The following is a 4396-nucleotide window of genomic DNA, read 5'->3' as shown; positions in this document are numbered from 1 at the left end:
AAGAGAGCTTTGGAATGATGAGTTCCCAAAGTGGGAAGGCAGGAGCGATTGCAGATGACATCACCACACACTGGTTTTGCTTCCCACACTTGACCTCCTGCTTGATTGCATCTCATCTAGGCTCTGCCACACGGTTGCCTGGCAACAGCCAGGTGTGCCTGACTCACTACTAAAGGGACTACTTGCCCTCACCTCACTTTCTGGTTCTCATCTTCTCTTGCTCTTGCCCCTTACCCTCATTCCACTCTTTCCCTATCCCCGCCCCCAACATGGGCATGGCAGGCCTCTTCTCCTCCTCCTCCTCCTCCTCCTCCTCCTCCTCCTCCTCCTCCTCCTCCTCCTCTTCTTCTTCCTCCTCCTCCTCTTTCTCCTCCTCCTCCTCCTCCTCTTCCTCCTCCTCCTCCTCCTCCTCCTCTTCCTCCTCCTCTTCCTCCTCCTCTTCCTCCTCTCTCTCTCTCTCTCTCTCTCTCTCTCTCTCTCTCTCTCTCTCTCCCTCCCTCCCTCCCTCCCTCCCTCCCTCCTTCAACTCCCCTCCCCATGTCATAAATAAACTCTATTCTATACTACGTGGTCCCTCTCAAGGGGAAGAGATACCTCATCACGGGCCCACAAAGGCAACCCCTTCCCCCACACCATACCTTGCCTCCACCAAACATATCCCTGGCCTCTTTTCCTTTTTATAAAACACAACACTGTTCTTGATTAATTTCTGGAAGAAAGAGGAAGAAAGGCAGGGAAAAACACAGGTAGAGGGGGAGAGAGGGAAGGAGGGAGGGGAGAGAGAGAGAATGAATCCTGACAAGTTGAGTTTTCATGAAGAATAAAGGAAAATAACATGAGTGTCAACCGTCCCTGTGAAGTTTCAGTGCTGTTTACTTAATAAAGCAAGGTGAAAAGTTGAGCCTCTAGGCAGAAACAAAAATGACAAAGCCCCAAAAGTTTACACCCTGACTATTGCGAATAAAGAGTGTGTCTATTATGAAGTGTTCTTTCTCTGGTGCAGTTCCCTGGCACCAATATCCCTACAAATGGAGTCACTGGGTTGTTTCCAAGAAGAGTTCGTTCATCCTTTTGAAATTGTTTCATAGAACTTGCTTAGAAATTCTGTCAAGAGAGAAGGAACAAGACCTGTGCAAAATGGAGGGCGTCTGAAGACAAAAACCACTGTAACCATCACCAACTTGAGTGGTCCATTAACAGAGGAGAGAGAGGACACTTTGCAAACCTCTTAAAAGCAGAAATACTGCGTCCTCCACAACAGAGGCTCTCAACAGTGCTACTGCTGCGACCCTTGAATACAGTTCCTCATGAGCTGGTGACCCCAACTGCAAAATTATTTTCATTGCTACTTCATTCATAACGGTAATTTTGCCACTGTTATAAATTGTAATGTAAATATCTGATATGCAGGATATATTTTCATTGTTACAAATTGACCCAAAGGGGTCGCAACCCACAGGTTGAGAATCAATGCTCTATAATTGAAAAAAAAAAAAAAAAAAGGGAGTAAGTCTAATTCCAGCAAAACAGGCCCAGTGAGAATAATTCTAAGACCACAAATGCCCATTTGTCAGCATCAGGAAAGTAGAATTATAACAAAACAATGAGGTTAATGACAGCAATATCTACTGAACTACTGTCATATTTATAAGGTATCATGCTCACTTGCTGTATTCCTTTCCCATTATCAATAGTATAAGAATGATTCACCCTGATTTTTTAAAAAGATATGTCAAATTATATAGGGTAAGTGCTATGTTTTATAAAAAGAGAAAGAAAGAGCCAGGATATGTTTGGTAGAAGCACGGTATGGTGAGGTGGAAGGGGGTGCCTCTGTGGGCCCATGCTGAGGTATCAGCCATATGACAGATATAGTATGAAATAGAGTTTATTTAGGGCATGGAGAGGGGAGTTGAGAGGGTAGTAGAGACAGAGGAAGGGGGGAGGAAGAGGCTGACCAGGAACACATGGAAAGTGAGGAGGGAGGGGGAGAGGAAGAGAAGGGTTGGAGAGGATAAGAGAGGAAAAAAAAAACAATTAACTATGAAACATTAAATCTTATAGTTTATCTTCTACGAAAAAGCATGTATTTTGTTGGTATGGTCATTTATTTCATCATTATAACTACTTATTATTTCTGTATACATGATTTTTTGCTATTCTTTACAAACCAAAATAATGTTAGAACCCTGATATGTAATTTTTTTTCATTTGTTTCTTTTGATATCTTCAATAGGTGGAATTTGCAGGTAGGATCAATGCAAATTATAAATGTTTCACCCTTGAAAAGAATAAGAAAGAGAGTGAGGGGGTCTTACACGCATTCACGACCGGCCAGGAAGAACACAGCAAACCGGAATCTTCTGCGGCAAAACTTTATTGCTTACATCTTCAGGAGCAAGAGTGCAAGAGAGCAAGAGCTCTATTGCTTACATCTTTAGGAGCCAGAGCGCAAGAGCGCTAGAGTGCAAGAGCCAGAGCAAGAGAGCAAAGGAGAGAATGGCGAAACCCCGTCCCTTTTTAAGGAGAATTATTCTCCGCCTAGGACGTATTACTCCCTGATTGGCTGCAGCCCATCGGCCGAGTTGTCGTCACGGGGAAGGCAGAGCACATGTAGTGGAAAACTACCCTTGGCACATGCGCAGATTATTTGTTTACCACTTAGAACACAGGATGTCAGCGCCATCTTGCAACAGCGAATGTGAGGGCGGCTCCCCACAGATCCCCCTTTTCTTTTAATAAGAGCAATAGGCCACCCATATTAATGAGAGTGGAGATAGAGGTCAAATCCCCAGTGTGCAGGTAAAGGAGCCGTACACATAACCTCCTCCCAGGTTTATCACCCAGAGGGGTCCTGGTCTGGTCCCGTGTCGTTTTACCTGGGGAGAAGGACACTTGGACACTCAACCTTCTTGAAAGATGACATGTCTCCCTAGAATAGGCTCATATATGCCGCAGAGCCCTTCTACTGCAGTGCTTAGCCGTGCAACTCTCTCGGGCTGCTGAAGCACACTCACTCTATCCCGTGCAATGAGACTAGCCTCGTGGGGTGCAAGAGCTGAATGGCCAGCGACCTATTGCTTAAGCATAGATAACTATATATCAGGGGAAGCACCATGTTCTAGTACTGCAAGTGCCTGGGCAATAACCACCTTGTCTCTCCTAGTTTGGGCCTTAAGCTTACAGACCAACCAAAGAAGCAACACTAATCCACAGCAAAGTGTATCTCCAAATAATATCAATCCCACCCATTCTTTAACGAAGGAAAATGCTGAGGAGATCCAATTGGGTAATCCTTTGGTCAGGGACAGGTCCAAGCGCGTGGAGTTGACCTGAAGTCTCAATTCCCGAAGGGTCTGTTCAAATTCAGCCGTCCAATTCTGTAACATATACTGAGAAAGACTTTTTGACAAATTAGCTGCCCTAGTAAATTTAACATACTGAATGGAAGTAACGCACAATCCCGGAAACTTTTGTTCACATCCCAGCTGAGTTATTTGCCATAATACATCTAGTTGTTTCTGGACAAGATCTATGCGTTGATTAATTTCTGCCCATGGAGCATTTTTGGGATTGGAGGATGGCGGCCGCTAAGCCTGCATTGGTGAGAGGTCCGCCAAGCTCCCGACAAACCCTGAGCCAGTCTTGTAAACCTTTGTTCTTTCTTGGGGCTATGGCCGCTCTGCATTCCTGCGTGGCTTGCTCATAAATAAGCTATTCTACCAGAGGTGCGGCTTGCTCTGAATCTCCAAAAATACGCTCTGCTGCCTCTGTCATTCTGGCCACAAAATCTGAGAAGGACTCCTGAGGTCTCTGGACGATCTTTGTTAGTTGTCCAGTGGCTTTACCTGCTCGGGAGAGCGCCTTCCAGGCCCTAATAGCCTTTTCATCTAATTCAGAACTACTAAGAACTGGCTCCTTGAGCTCATCTAGTGATGAGTATAGGCTCCTTCTCCTAGAAACCTCCGCTGATTGATCTTTTTTCTTTTCTTTTTCCTTCTCCTTCCTTCCAATCTCTCCCCAGGTATTCTTACCTGACCTAAACTTTTCCTCGGGTTCAAGACCCGTGGAAAGGCCTGTATACTTATTTTGTGTACCATATTTCCTCTTTGCTCCTACTCTCTCTCCCCGCTTTACTTCTGATAGATTGCCCTGAATTTCATCCAGAATTTTCAGCCCTGCCTTAACCGCTTGATAACATGTGAAAAGGAACAAAAAGGCTCCTAACACTAGAAAAAGTTCAAGGTCAAACATACCTTGTAAAGCTATTTCCCACTTTACTTCTGATAGACTGTCTTGAATTTCGTTAGAAAGTTCAAGACCAGACTTACCTTGTAAAGCTATACTTACGGGTACCCTGTTCCCCAGCTGAAGAGTTCTGAATTCACGCAGTTGA

This window comes from Mus musculus, chromosome 10, assembly GCF_000001635.26.
Source record: "Mus musculus strain C57BL/6J chromosome 10, GRCm38.p6 C57BL/6J".
Classification (NCBI taxonomy): domain Eukaryota; kingdom Metazoa; phylum Chordata; class Mammalia; order Rodentia; family Muridae; genus Mus; species Mus musculus.
Note: the sequence above shows the minus strand (reverse complement) of the source record.